Genomic DNA, 17,198 nt, shown 5'->3' on the forward strand with positions numbered 1-17,198 from the left:
TCGCACTATCTTATTTTCTTCTAGGGTGATGATACCTTCGAAGTAATCAGAAACAAATTGGGTCATTATATAACCCATTCAAATCCTAAAGGCGTTGTTTTAGATTATACGTGGAATTAGATTTTCATAAGGGATTTCTTAAATCGATTCAATTTGATTTGGAGGGCTAGAATAACCTTCAATTTCTTGATTATGAGCAGGTTCCTTTAAGATGTAACACCTACCATGAGTATAGGCACTTTGCAAAAAGTTATCCAAATTTCAAAGAATATCTATCATCTTCTAAGCCAAATCCAACTATTCATAACAATGACGAGCATGGTTTCAAACATTTTCCAAAGAAGAGATAGAATCAAGGCCCACAGGGGTCTTAGTTTTCCATCAAGTCTTAGCGTCCCTCCAAGCCCAAATCTTGTGCCAATAACAAATTTGGAGCTATGCAATCTTAAGAAAAAGAAGAAGAGGTTCATGATTTCAATTATGAGAGGGCATCTCTAGTTCAGTGCAATTAGAGAATATAGATACTCCAAAAGCAGATGTAATTCCATAAAGGTTACTTTGGAAAGTTCCAAAATAAGGCAGTCATTTTAGAAAAATAAGATTCATCCACAAAAATGTGGAAAAAGGATAACGACGACAATGCCCCATCCTCTCCTTCCTTTGCAAAAGTGTTAAAGAAAATCCATGTTTCTTCCCTACAATGACAGAAGGAAAAAAAAAAAAAAAAACCACAATGAAGAAAATTTAGTTCTTAGCAAACTTTAGATTCCTTTAGTTTTAATAGAGGTGCATTTTGATCAATATTTGCTTATTTTATGTTTTTATATCATCTTGTGTAAACAATTTGAAAAATTAATTCTCGTAATCAAAACCTAAAAGTTTTAGAATTAGATCAAATGAAGGGAAAATTTTATTTATTGTTTTTTTTGTCCATTTCTATTTTAAATCTATTTTTAAATTATTCAAAATAATTTTTATTTTTCTCTCTTTCATTTGGAATTTTTTTTGTATTGTACACTTCTATTTTTAAAATTATTCAAAATAATCTTAATTTCAATAAAGTTAACTACATATAGTATTCCTATAACGTTGGCACACAAGCTTATTGATGAATTTCAAAACTGGAATTTAATAAACATGGTTAAATGAAACGCGGAAAAGTTTGAGTCATAGGGATTGTGTTTTTATTTCCATATTTATTCAATTCAATCATGTCAATCACCTCAAAATGTTTTCACACTCATTAACCACTCAAACTCTTTTTGGGCTTCTAGTGATTCTGGTGATTCTCTATGGTTGTGAACTATGGGCCAGTAGTACATCTGACATGTAATGGAGACAAATTGAGAAAATTCAAAAGTGTTTGATTACAAACAAATTCAATATTAAAAGTTCAGTTCCTTATGCTATCTCGTTAAGTGAAACAGGAACTGATCCTATTGAAGCAATTGTTATGGTACAAGTCATAAGGTATTTAAAAAAATTTGAGCAAATGGAAGAGGGTAAATGGCCTAAGGCTGTCTTTAATGACCTATTGTGTAAGAGAAAAATTACTTGGATGTAGCAATATAACAAATGGTTTAGTAGATGGGGTATTTTCTTGAACGTGTGTCTCATAAATAGCAAAGAGATAAAAGCTCTTGTCATGGAAAAGTTCCACAAGCGTACTTGGGATAAGGAGCTAGGAAGAAAGAAAAAATAATATATTGAAGTGTTTAATTCCACTCATAATCATCAACCAAAAGCATACATAGAGGTCAATATCTCTTGGAGAGCCAAAATTCTTATTGCTCAGTTAAGGACTAATTCTCATCAACTCAGTTGTGAAATAGGGCACTGGAAAAGGCCAAAAGAAGTGTGAGAGGAAAGAATATGCATTTTTTGTTCTTCCGGAAAAGTAGAAACATAAAAACATTTCATTTTAGAATGTGAGGCCTTCAAAGGCAACAAGGAAAATTATGCAGATATGTTGGCAGCTAGCTCTTGGTATAATCTATTTAGAGAGGGGTTTGTCGAGAAGCTGGTAGCATTTATTTTGAAGCTTCACAGAAAGAGGATTGAATACATCAAGCAGATGAAGAAGCAATCTGTCCCATAAGCTATCTTTAGCCTCGTGGACATTAAAATAATTTCTTTCTTTCTTTCAACTAACTCAAGCGAAAAAATGAGTCAACTAAGTCAACGAAACTACAATTTTCAACTAATTCAAAAAAATTAATCAAATAATAACTTGCATGTCATTTTTGAACTGGAGTTTTGAACTACATCAAAAGTGCATGTCATTTTTTGTTCGGTTGTGGTGCATAACAAAACTGGATAATTGAGAAAGAAAATGTGTTTTACACTCGTTAACCCAAAAAAATTAATCAACTAACTCAACCAAAAAAATGAGTCAAGTAAGTCAACTGAACTATAATTTAGAACTAATTCAAAAAAAATAATCAAATAAGTGAAATGAATTGGTGCTTTGAACTAAATCTTAATTGCATGTCATTTCTAAACTGGAGTTTTAACCAAATTAAAAGTGCATGTCATTTTTTTTTCAGATGTGATGAATAACAAAATTGGATACTTTAGAAAGAAAACTCACAGAAATATGGTGTAGGATAGAAATGAGATTTTAGCAAAAAAAATCAATTATATACAATTTATTTATGCATTTAAAAGTGCATTTTAAACAGCAAGCAATCATAATATCGATAGAAATTGTACTACCAATACCACAAAAGAAAAAATGAATTCGTCTATTAATTCGACAACTTTCATTTTTATTTATTTCCCATATTAATTATTAATTATATGATGCAATGCTTTTGTAAGTTTCCATTTTCATTAAGCAAGAATTTCTAATTGATATGTGCATTTAATGTAAAAGTAAACCATCATTCATATTTGAAAATTAGTTAATTAAAATATTATATATGGTGTTATTTTTATACATGTCGAAAGGGAGGTTATATTGCCAAATAGCTTTGAGCTCTTAAATTTTCGAAACAATTTATCAAGTTTATTAAAGTTTTTGAAAATTATAATATTAAATCAAATATTTTGAAAATTAAAAAAATCAAGTTTTAAATTTAATTTTTTTTTTTTTTTTTCAATTGGTCAATGCCTAAGAAGTGGCTAATTTTATGAGGTTTTTAATATAATTGTCAAAAGAAGAAAAAATTATTTATAAAAGATAAAATTACAAAAAAAAAATGGTATCACCACTGTCTATACAATTAATTAACATTGAATCAATAGTTTAATACTGACAATTAGTACTTGCATCAAATCAATCAGTTAATACTCCATTAAAATATACCCCAATCCCAGTGCAAATAAATACAACCAAATTTTCTTCCATACATCTAATAAACATAAAACAAAATCGAAATATACATATTTATAATTTTGAAAATACACGCTTTAATGTTTAGTAATTAAGTCGATGGGCTTTTTATGGTGAGGTTCCTCCTCACGACACTATAGCAGATTCGTCGGCCTTCAAGGAATATACCATTTCGATGGTGATATTGACCATGGGACTTCGATCTGCGATTTCCTCTGCCTGAGGTTATTTGACAGGACTGTGGAACCACAACACACGCATGGGACCACATCACATGCCCTTGGGCCTTTATAATATCGCAGAATCGCAATTGGCGATTCCACAATGTAGCATTTGGTTGCAGTCCTAAAAATTGCGACCTCCGATGAGTGACGTGGTCTGATCTATGTGGAGAGGAAATGAGTGAAGCCCCAAATCAAACCGCTCTCTATCAACGATTTCCAATCTCAGGTGTAACCTTGTTGCACGACATGTCAATTTTTCGATTTTCGATCACCAATCACCTTCTGCGTTTGGGCCTTGGTCCTATGGCTCTTCCCGTGACCGTAGTATTTATCAGGACAATCACGCAAATATAGAGACAAAGAGATAGATCTCTAACCCATTATAGGCATCCTACTCGAAACCGTTTAGAGATGAAGAGCCAAATAGTGCTTATCAAAGCCCTCTATTCGTGATTTCCAATAAGAGGTGTAACCTTGGTGTACGCCATGTCAATTCTTCGATTGGAGATCATCAATCACCTTCTACATCTATGCCTTGGACCTGTGGCTCTTCACAAGACCGCAATCTAGCCCCCATATCGTAGCCCTCCCATAAGGGGTTTCAAGGCAACTTTTTAAATCACCTCAACCTCCTATTGTTGATCTCACATACGTGATGACATCACTGCCACGTATCGGCCACATGTAACCTTTCAATAATGCCACGTGTAACCCTTTTTGGCCTATTGTGAGCCTTGAAACTATCGAATCTGCCTGCCACATGTCAACCCTTTTGGCACGACATCATGACGTCAGCCTCCCCACATCACTTGTGGCAACCAATTGCTGCCTACAATGTGTCCCTAAATGCATCCAACTCGAAACCATTTAGAGATGAAGCGCTAAACAGTGCTTATTAGAGCCCTCTCTACTGGTGATTTCCAATGGAAGGTGTAACCTTAGTGTACGCTATGTCCATGCCAATCACCTTCTATGTACGGGCCTTGTTCCTATGGCTCTTCACGTAACCACAATCTAGCCCCCATATCGGAGCCCTCCCATTGGGGGTTATGAATCGGAGATTTCACTTTGATTTTTCAAATTGCCTCAACCTCCAATCGTTGATCTCCCATATGTGGCGACATCACTGCCACGTATCTTCCACGTGTAACCTTTTGAATAATTCCATGTGTCACCCTTTTTTGGCCTTTTGTGAGCCTTGAATCTGCTTACCGCATGTGAACCCTTCTGGCACGTCATCATGACGTTAACCTCCCTGTGTCACTTGTCTCAACCAATTGCTGCCTAAAACACATCCATAAACGCATCCAGTCGCATATCATAACTCACAATATCAACACTTTTAAGATGTGGCCTCTTCTCACAAAGTTTCGCTTGAGAGTGGATGCAATGTTCTATTGAATTATTTTTCATACCTTTGGAGGGTCCAAATATCAGAAGGAATAGAAATCTCCACTGTCAGAAGTCGAAACTTGCAAAAAATCACCTTTTGGGGGGCGGACAAGGATCGCTAGATATCTGAAACAAATAAGGCATTGACACCTCAGACCTCTGATCCACAATGTAGCATTTGGTTGTAGTCCCAAAAATTGCAACCTCTGATGTGTGACGTGGCCTAATCTACGTAGAGAGGAAATGGGTGAAGCCCCAAATCGGATCGCTCTCTATTAATGATTTCCAATTAGAGGTGTAACCTTGTTACACGACATGTCAATTCGTTGATTTTCGATCGCCGATCACCTTCTGCGTTTGGGCCTTGGTCCTGTGGCTCTTCCCGTGACCGCAATATTTATCAGTACAATCACGTTAATACAGAGACAGATATATAGATCTAACCCATTTTAGGTGTACAACTCAAAACCGTTTAGAGATGAAGTGCCAAACAATGCTTATCGGAACCCTCTCTATCGACGAGTTTCAATGGGAGGTGTAACCTTGGTGTACGCCATGTCAATTCACCGATTGGTGATCTTTGATAACCTTCTACATCTGGACCTTGGTCCTATGGCTCTTCATGTGACCACATTCTAGCCCCTGTATCAGATCCCTCCCATTAGGAGTTATGAATCATAGGTTTCACTTCAATTTTTCAAATCGCCTCAACCTCCGATCGTTGATCTCCCATATGTGGTGACATCACTGCCACGTATCTTCCATGTGTAACCTTTTGAATAATGCCATGTGTCACCATTTCTTGGCCTGTTGTGAGCCTTGAACTATCAAATCCACCTTCCATGTGTCAACCGTTTTGGCACGTCATCATGACGTTAGCCTCCCATCAATATGGGAGGTGTAACCTTGGTGTATGCCATGTCAATTCGTCGATTGGCGATTGTTGATCACCTTATACATTTGGGCCTTGGTCTTGTGGCTCTTCACGTGACTGCAGTCTAGCCCCTGTATCGGAGCTCTCCCATTGAGGGTTATGAATCAGAGGTTTCACTTTGATTTTTCAAATCACCTCAACCTTTGATCGTTGATCTCCCATACGTGGCGACATCACTACCATGTATATGCCACATGTAACCTTTTGAATAATGCCATGTGTTGCCCTTTTTTGGCCTATTATGAGCATTGAAACTATCAAATCCACCTACCACATGTCAACCCTTTTGGCACGTCATTATGACATCATCCTCCCCATGTCACTTGTCGCAACCAATTACTGCCTACAACGCGTCCCTAAATGCATCCAGTCACATATCGCAAGTCATGTGTCGCAGCTCGTAATATCGACACTTTTAAGATGTAGCCACTTCTTAGAAAGTTTCTCTTGAGAGCAGATGTGATGTTCTATTGAATTATTTTTCATACCTCTGGAGGGTCTGGATATTGGAAGGAATAGAAATCTCCACAATCGAAAGTCGAAACTTGCAAAAAATCACCTTTTTGGAGGTGGACAAGGATCGATAGATATTTTAAATAGATAAGGCACTAACACCTTGGACCTCCGAGACATTACTATTGGTCTATTGGCCAGACAAACCTCTTTATAAAAGAGTTATGTCGGACTAAGTACATCGCGGAAATTATTTTTGAAATTTTCGATACATGTAGCATTGGTCTTGTGTAATAATAAACAAATATCTAATTTATGAATCTCTGAATGGTGCTATGGACCTCCAACCACTAATATGCAACCTTGATTTTTTTATCATACCAAACTTAAATGTGAAATTTCATCCACCCCTTATCGTAGCTTTTGGAATGCAACCTCTAATAAGATCCACTCTCTATGCACGTATCTTGCTCTCGGTGTCTATTTTTATTCATTAATGACAGCTAGTTAGACGATTATGTGCATTTACTATCGTTTTATTCTCCCTCGTACGAAGATCTAATGTTTTACGCCCTTGTACACAGGAAAATTAATATAATAAATCAACCTTTTTTTCCCAGAGATTTCCAAAATATTTCTTCTAATGTGAAGGTTTCAATGACTGAAAACTGTCATATATATTTAATCAATATGCCATGTTTTTTTAATGATTGCAGCTTAAAACCTCTACATGCATCTTGGTCTTGACAGCTACTCTATTCATTAATCTAATTAATGGACAGAGCATGTGTGTTTAGTTTCGCTTTATTCTCGGTCACATGAAATTGATATGTTTTATGCCCTGGACACTTTATTATACGTGTTTATTCAAACGAGCCACATTGATATTATAGAGTGGACTTTCGACTTGCAATATTTCGAAAAGGATTCTACTCATGTGAAAGTTTCAAAATCCCAAAACTCCCATGTATATCTAATCAATATGTGACATTTTCCCTTGATTAAGGTTTAAAACTTATCCGCACATCCTGACGTCCAGTGTTGTTCTATTCAATAATCTAATTAATGGCCCACCTATGTGCATTTATTCTCACTTTACTCTCACTTGGATGATCATATATATCATTGTCTCTGTCATTGTTAACCCCCCGACCTCTGCCACTTGTCCTGAATCTAATTTATTGGTCCCCCTTCTTCACTGGTAGATGCGCGTGTGCTCTATTTGGCCTCTTCACGTCGCACTATTCTGCTGATTTTTCGAGTTAATTTTTTTTTTGCTATTTTTGTGTTATTGTTGGTCTCTTGTTGTTTCTACTTCATGTTGTGTTGTTGTCTTCAACTGGATAACTACCCCGGGATTTCAATAACAAACAGGTGAGAATCGAGAACCTGCTAACCATATCATCTTCTGCACTCAAATGGCAAGTATCAATGTTTTCATACTGCATGTATAGCTTAGAATACTATGTGCTTTGCCATGATGTGCAACACACCCGCCTCTAGAGTTTCTAAAACACCATATATAGATGACCAACTTTCTATGTTTAAACATTTCAATTTTCCTTTCCCTTTGCCTTTGACTATTAGCAACAATCTAAATTGTAAATATTTCTTCTTTCATTTGGCTCCAAGTATGTCAACCATGTGAACGACCACCCTTGTTGCTTTATTTCCGCTTCTATTCCAATGTTGACATTAGTTTACAGGCTTTCACCTTTCAAGAAAACTCCTTTCCTCGTCATCATGGAAGTTGCCTTGACAAGGAATGTCATCACTTTGTTGCTCATTAGCTCTATAACAATCCAACCATCGCTCCAAATCGTTGAACTCAACCTTCTTGATTCAAAAAGACATCGTCCCAATGCTACCACATTTCTTTTTTCGACAGTACCTCTAAGCACAGAACTTTGCTTCCATCTTCTTACAATGCCAATGTCGTCTCTGGTGCCCTCCAGTTGGGCTCAATTATCATTCTCAAAGAAGTCGGTTGCATTTTTTTGCTAAACTATGCGTATGTTCACTCTTCACCATATTCTTGATGTTTTCATGTTCCTTCCTTCTCTCTGCCACTCTCACTTCGACTAATGTCGTGTTGATTTTCTCTTTCTTTCCTTCTTTTCAGGAGTCTGCAAATTATTGAATTGGAAGTTCTTGAACGTCATTCAACTTTGATCGGGGCCCTAAAACTTCTTCAAATTGTGCAAACATCGACATACCAACCGACCTCTTCAACGTCACACGCCCCCACCTCATCTAATACTGCTTCGACATAGTATTCTACATCATCATCAACTCATTTTTCCTCTGATCTGCCTATTGTCATTCCATTCATGGCACTAAGCCCCTAGTCTAAAAAATGGTCGATCCAGGGTAGGGTGCTTGGAAAAACATTTGTTTGCTCCTACAACAATGCTCGAGGGTCCAAAAAGGCCTTTGTATTTGACCTTGTTGATTCTTCCAATGATACAATCCATCATTTTGCCTTCGGTGATATCACAAATTCCTTGCATGACATTGTCAAAATTGGGAAGCTTTACATGGTTTTAAATGGAACTATGAAACCAAAAAACACAAATTACAACCATCTAGATAGAAAATGGGAAGTATACCTCTCTACAACTTCCATTGTTGAACCTTCCTTAGATGATGTTCACACAATTCCTTTCCACCGTTTTTGCTTTAAATCTATAGATGAAATCATATTTACAAACCTCAACTCAATTTTTGACATCATTGGCATTTTCAGGTCCACTTCTCCAACTTCCACCATTTGTCAAAGAGATGGCTCTGAAACACCTAGGAAAATTGTTAGCTTGGAATACATGTCTGGCTACAGTATCGATATCACCCTATGGGGGGAGCATTCCCACACCTTAGGCAAGAAAATCGTTGAACTCACCTCTTCTGGTGCTTCGACTGTGCTTACAATCAAAGGGGCTCGCATAAGCGAATTTAATGGAAGAATTATTAGGACTATCTCGACCATCAACTTCGTGCTAGATCTCTCCATTATAGAGACTGAACAACTCCAATCATGGTTTCATCAAAGAGACTGCTTGGCCTCTTCACCATCATTAAGTAGAAAATTCTCAGGAACTTCCAAGTGGGGCTACCCACAACGTACAATTTTCAACCTCATAGACTCGTATCTAGGCGGAAAACCAACATGGTTCTCTGTTCATGGAACCATCACCTCTATTGACATGCAAGATTTCTACTTCCTTGCATGCCCTCTCATCTGATGGCATGAAATGCATGAAAAAGGTTGTCAACCTCAAATGCAATGTGGCACTGCACACAATGTGGTGGGGCCTTCCCGAAATGTGACTATCAATATGTCCTAAAATTTGAAATGCATGACCACACAGGCGTACTGGAAAATTTTATTGCATTTGATAATGTTGCAACTAAACTCATGGGTGTCCAAGCAAAATACTTGTTCATACTCTCTAGTGATCCTGGTGCTATCTACGAGCTTCATGTAATGGTTTCATGTCGTCTTTTCCTCTTCACATTGTGTGTGAAAACATATATCTTCAATGGTGTGGACCATTTGAAGTTTGTACTAATAAATTCAAAGGAAATCACCTATAGTTCTGCATGTTCCGTTCTCCTCAAGGAAATCGAAAAAATGTCTACTGGTCTAGTTTTTTGGTGTCTTTGAAAGTTGATTTATTTTCTCCATGCCACCGTGAAGTGTCAAACATAACTTCTATATGATTTTCCGTTCATTGCCATTTCATCCCTTCTCACCCCCCTTCTTTTCATTCACTACATCATTTTACTTCTCTTCTTTATGTATATACACCTACAATACATGTTGCAGCTTCCACCTTTGCATATTTCTCCATCTTTTACTTTTACATATAGTATATATATTTTTTTCTTCTTCCTTCTAAACATAGAATATTTACATCCTTTTATATTGTTCTTTGTGCTCCTAAATACAACATTGGATTCTTACAAAGGGTTGCAATTTGGTTGCCTTAAATCTACTTGGTAAATGAATGATAGATAGTTATCCATCACCACAAAAATACTTTGTTGAAATAAAGTTTGATTCTAATCTTGTTCTACGCTAAAAAGACAGCTTTGGCAAAGTTTCAACAACAAAATTTGTATCGCACGAAATTAGTACATAATATCAAAGAAACATAAACTCTATTATAAAAAAGGCCTCTCTGACCACTAAATTCAACTAATTTGTCAAAAGACGCGTCTACTTTATAAGCTAGAAGGCACTACTTCAAAAATATACCCACTAATGAAGTTCTTTTTTTTCTGAGCTATGTACTCTATCTTTGCGCTTAATACAACTCTTCCTAGTCTCCTATAATCACTTGAACTTGTCTCCCCAATTTTGTATCAGGCTGGAAATGCCAACATCTTCTGCAAACCCGTCAAGAAATGCTTTTGAAGAGACTCATTTATGCATAGAATAAATATGAGTCCAACAAACAAAGATGCCTCAAATATAAAGTTGATTTAAACACCCAAACCTTTCCATATATAGCCTCGTCTAATGTTTCTCTTCCTCAACATCCCGAAGCTCCACTTGCAAACCCATCTCCTTCAACATTCCCCACTCCGACTGTACCTACCCTTCAACTTCCTCCATTCACTGCCACTTCTTTCCCATGTACATCACACACACCACCATCGACTCATCCTCCTTCACACTCCCATCCCCATATTTTGGTCAACCATGGCCTTAACCATGCACATCAACGATTCTGTGAAAGGATATATGACCTCTCTCCCTTGCATATCTGCTCCATATGCAAAGAATCATACCCAAATATGAAAACAAAATTCTTACATGGTAACCTTTGTTGCTCCCGGTGTGCAACTACAAAATCCACCCACTACTTCTCCCTTGCGAACAACATGGACCCTAGCAACCAACCGTTTGTCCTTGTTGCTCTAACACAAATAGAAGAAATGTTCATATCACGTGTCAGCCCAATATTGCAAGTCACCTTGCACGAGGTGGACAATACAAATACATTGGCCAGACTATTTGTTTCCAGCAAGACATCACTGCCATCACCAACATTTTACCACGCTTGGTTTCCGAATTGGATATCGTCATTGTTACTAGGCATGGTTATGACCAGAAAACATATGATTTCATTTTTAGCAGGACACGTGTTCTTGCGGCTTTAGACTACAAACTAGCCCATGATCCCTACTACAAGGATGTCCGACTGGACCAAACTACAATATATGCCTTGCCAAATCACCCTACCAATATGTCTTATGTCGTCTGTCGCATCTACCCCTCCTCTCCTAAAACACGGCTTGACATCCCTACTTTTGATGATAACATTCTTTTAGATATCATTTTTGGGATTCAACTGCGTTAAGTAAGTCATTCACGTATGACCCATTTCCATGAGAGGTAGTCGTAACTGACTAATTTCTCATGATTTTTGAATAGTTCACTTAGCACTCATTGCATCGGGTGATGCTCACAGGGGTGAAGAAGTGGGATTGAAACTAGTGAAATGTGGAGAACGAATCACATAGCATCAATCATCACTTCCGGGGCTTGCACCCGGTAACCAGGACTTCCCAGGAGGTCACCCATCCTAGAACTCCTCTGGCTCAAGCGCGCTTAACTGTGGAGTTTTTCCCCACAATCAAGCCCACTTAGCTTGCTACCCCATTTGCAAAACCTTAGCAAGTATTGTGCCTCATGAACCATTCAAGTAGAGATCCCTTGACTCTTTTTGAATTTAAGTATGGGGGATTTACGCAGTGCATTATATTAGATATCATTTTTGGGATTCAACTGCGTTAAGTAAGTCATTCACGTATGACCCATTTCCATGAGAGGTAGTCGTAACTGACTAATTTCTCATGATTTTTGAATAGTTCACTTAGCACTCATTGCATCGGGTGATGCTCACAGGGGTGAAGAAGTGGGATTGAAACTAGTGAAATGTGGAGAACGAATCACATAGCATCAATCATCACTTCTGGGGCTTGCACCCGGTAACCAGGATTTCCCAGGAGGTCACCCATCCCAGAACTCCTCTGGCTCAAGCGCGCTTAACTGTGGAGTTTTTCCCCACAATCAAGCCCACTTAGCTTGCTACCCCATTTGCAAAACCTTAGCAAGTATTGTGCCGCATGAACCATTCAAGTAGAGATCCCTTGACTCTTTTTGAATTTAAGTATGGGGGATTTACGCAGCGCATTATATTAGATATCATTTTTGGGATTCAACTGCGTTAAGTAAGTCATTCACGTATGACCCATTTCCATGAGAGGTAGTCGTAACTGACTAATTTCTCATGATTTTTGAATAGTTCACTTAGCACTCATTGCATCGAGTGATGCTCACAGGGGTGAAGAAGTGGGATTGAAACTAGTGAAATGTGGAGAACGAATCACATAGCATCAATCATCACTTCCGGGGCTTGCACCCGGTAACCAGGACTTCCCAGGAGGTCACCCATCCCAAAACTCCTCTGACTCAAGCGCGCTTAACTGTGGAGTTTTTCCCCACAATCAAGCCCACTTAGCTTGCTACCCCATTTGCAAAACCTTAGCAAGTATTGTGCCTCATGAACCATTCAAGTAGAGATCCCTTGACTCTTTTTGAATTTAAGTATGGGGGATTTACGCAGTGCACACACCACTCCAACAAACCTCCAACTATCCTCTTTTGTATCAACACTCCCTAATTCACATACCGAGCTTGAAGAAATATGCAACTACCTATAGTCTCCCCATCCTAATTCCACTACTTCACTTTCCTGGCCCTTTGTTTTGCCCTCTACTATCAATGAATATACCATAGAAGGCCTCCTTGCTATGGTGTTCCCTAGACTCTTCCCCACACGAGCTGTAATGATTGGTCAACCACGTCTTAGAAAAGTTGAAATGCAAGAATATGTTGTTCATCCCATACGCTACTATGATAACCATTTTTCCCAACACCCAAGATTCTAATATTACTTGTACAATCTTATGTTGCGGAATCGTAGTCAAGCAATTGTTGTTGTTTTTGTGAAGAGAAACCTTGAAGAGGGTTTTCCAATGACCATTGTAGACCTTCATGCACGCCTCCATGACATGCCTAATTCCATGCTTCATGACCAGATTATGAGCTTCGGATCAGGCCTTAGAGGGACATGCTTGTTTTGGAACAAACACAGAGGTTGTCACACGGAATCTGTCAAGGGTGCGGACACGACTGACCTTCCTAGAAGTCTAAGACATTCTAATGACAAACAAGACAAAATGGAGTGATCTTTCTCTAAATACACCTTTTACAACATGAAAACTACAAGTGTTTAGGCTTACCTTATTCCAAAACGCTGTTGTTGAAGTCCGTTCTTGACGATCCGGATGAGCTCCTCCTTCAAGTCAATTCCTGCAACCACAAACAATCAAACAATTACCAAGCACTTGCATTTCATATAATAAAACATATATTCAACATGCAGACCAAGGAACACATGAAATAACTCATTAACACAAGCTATTGAGAAAAATAAACCAGTTTGTATTAATAACGAAACAAAGAAACTCTTACAACCTGGCCTTGGTGTTGTGCAAGTTCCTCCCAGGGTCCATCAAGGGTTTTCCTCTACTTTGACAAAGCTCACCCTCTCCCAAGTAGAATCAAGTGAAGACAATCTCTCCTCACAAAGGCTCTAATGGAAGACCTAAATCCTGCAGCATTTACCCAAAGAAAATGTATAGCTCCAACCTCTTCTCCTTCTGGCTCAATGCCTTTATTTATAGTGCTGTAAAGAGGTTATTCAGGTCCACTATCAATGGGATCATCCCCCTCTATGGGTGGGATAGCTCCCTTATTGATGGGATAAGTTCCCCCTTAATAGAGATACATGAACCAACTGGAGGCGCATCCATTTCATCAAACCGACCTCTAGAATGTTCTAGAAGTAACCACAAGTAACTTTTTCAAGATAAAACTCGCGCATTTTGCCTTTTACAGAGGGACGCACCTGTCCCTTAACATACAGAGCGTCCATGGACGCAGATTTTGTGAACATGGTCAGCGTCCCCGCAGGTAAGGCTAGAGAGAACCTGCGACCCCAGAGATAAACATAGTTTTTACAAGACTTTCTCTCTTCTTTGAGTTTGAGATGGATAACAGAGGCATGAGACTTGCCTAAGAGGGTAGCATGACTGTTGATTTGAGCCATACTAACTGTAAGTAGTCAAGGTGACATTTTTTAGTGTAACAGATTGCCCCCTAAAGTGCGAAGCCTGGAATAGAATAGGGTTTTGTAATTCTAGGAAGGGTGAAGCGCTTTATCATTTCAAGGATTGCCTTGTGGATGGCCTGGTTGGAACCTGCAATTTTCAACACAAAATACATGGATAAGATTATATCATCACTGAGGTAGGCATTCCCATACTCAGATTCAAAACTTTAACTAATGGACTAACTATTCTGATACAGGAATGATCTTGCAGTACATCATTTTTATAGACTTTTGTAGACACAGTATGGACGCAGCCATCTGTTTATGATTAGTCTACATAGACAATGAATACAAAACTCCTCGCAGCCTGGATGGTAGAAACTAGATCCAGGGTCTTCACTTCTACTTCCCGAATTGGTACGATTCTAGCCATGTGATTAAATGATTCGATGTCGAACATGATAGAAACCACTTGATTACCAGTCAATGATGTAAACTGTTAACAAGCGTGAGAGAAACCACCAGTAATGTCAATGGTTCTCAAAGTACCAAGCACAACCCGTGAAATGTGAATAGATGTTTTGATGTCGAACACTTCACGGAATCCTCTGATCGAAAGTCAATGATGTAAACTGACGTCAAAGGCGAGAAACCTGCCATTGATGCATGCAGACTTCAAGGTACTGTCGATTCCTAAGTCATCTTTCTAGATAATGTGTCGATGTCGATAGAAAGCGACCCGTTGCAGGCAAGCCCGCAACACGAAATCATTGTTCAAGTTGAAGAAATGTTGCTGTAAGGACTGACTCAGGGATGGTCAAATGGATGACAAGTATTTTGCAGATGAAAGTTTTTGCTTGCAGACCTCTTGAACACATAACGACACAACAGATGGCTTGGTGACGAATAACTCAAAGTTAACCCCTGGAACCCGGTTAAAGACTTTCAAAGTGATTTGGTCAACTGTGAGGTAAAAGATTTCCCAACCCAGGTGAATGAAAAGTGTCGTGTTCAAGAGCGGTAATAAAGTTTCTTCTGAGACAAAAGGTGACAAATAGGTTCATTCTTCTCTTTTTTCCCCCACCATTTCTGGCAAGTACCTCTTTATTTTTAACAAGCTTGAGGAGGATAACATATGCTTGATTATAAGCTCATCCTTCGGACGAGTCCAACCTAGTTTAAATTCGAACCCTAGGAAGGAGTGGTTCGTTCCTGTTTGTAATTGAACAGGTCCTCTACTGTAAAAGTTTAACGAGCCCAGTATAGGAGAAACTCGGCGTTTTTCATTTTTAGAGAGTCTGAAAAAACTAAAGGAGACTCCACGTTGAACTTTTTCGTATATTTGTGTCCCTCAAGCCCGAAAAAGTATAAAATAATACCTGGGGGAACCGCTTGATCTTGCGACCAAGGAGTACTTTCATAATAGTGTCGTTAACCTGAAAAGTAAAAAGCGATCAAGGACACGTCGTTTTATTTCCTTATCGAGTTCGAAACGACAAAAACCCGGCAATCTTTTCCTGATTTTGCGGTCAGAAAAGAGCTAAAAGGGGACCGTCTTTTAATTCCGTTTTAACGAGTGAAAAAGAAACACTCGGCGATCTTTTCATGTTTTAGGAGTCAGAAAAGGGCTTAAAAGATGACTCTGAAATTTTGTTTGTGAAAAATTACAATTTCCCTCGAAATCCCTTTGTCCTGCACAAAAGCGACACATTACTCATACCTGTTTAAAATAGGCAAAAATACATTCAAAAACATCTTTTCATGGTAAAAAATGAACTAATTCATCCAAAAAACCTATAAAAAGACCTTTTACCATGTCATTTTTACCGTTTCACTGTTGAGGTTGAAAAAGGAGCTTTTGACAAGAAACTTCCCGTGGTCGCTGCGGAAAATCTGACCGTTGGAATCGAACGCCGTCTCATCCAGGTATTTTACACATCCTACTCTGCATTTCTATCCGTTTAGAATCAATTTTTAGGTTTTAGTTTCATTTTTTGGGGGGGTTTTGGTTTTGGAATGCGCCTCTCGGCGGACGCAGGTGCCCTTCGGGTGACCTGCGTCCCCCGACTTTTTCTCATACGGGAAAACGGTCGGAAGACGCAGCCCGCCTTCAGGCCAGCTGCGTCCGGGCGCCCTGTGCTACAAAGCCGGGGTGCGTCCTCCGAGAAACGCGCATTTCAAAACCCCAACTCTCTCAAAAAACCACCAAAAATTCCCAAATTAATTTCTAATTGCTATTTTTGATATGCAGGGCATTAATCATGTTAGACTGGAGAGAAAGAGAGCATGTAGAGGAAGATGAAGCTGCAATAAATCATCAACCTTCCCTGGATGCCCTAAGAGCATGCGGATTATACAAATATTGGACCATACCGGGCATGAGGGGCCAGGTAAGATTCTTGGAATGGCTGGTTGAGCGATGGAACGTACAAGAACAATGCTTTTACATAGGAGGGCACCAGCTCGAGATAGAGCCCTCGGATGTATACTTTCTCACTGGCTTGCCAAACAGAGGTGAGCAACTCAGTCTTGCGGGGACTAGGCCGGGTGGCCAATCCCTTGATAGTCTCCGCGAGAATTGGTGCACACCTGGGGCTCACCATTCAAAAGGCATAGAGATAAAACACATCACTCTACCGGAACTCAAAGTCATAGCGTTCACGGTTACCAGAATT

Source organism: Pinus tabuliformis, chromosome J, assembly GCF_031772625.1.
Source record: "Pinus tabuliformis cultivar Carrire ecotype Pingquan chromosome J, CPIR1, whole genome shotgun sequence".
In the NCBI taxonomy this organism is placed as follows: domain Eukaryota; kingdom Viridiplantae; phylum Streptophyta; class Pinopsida; order Pinales; family Pinaceae; genus Pinus; species Pinus tabuliformis.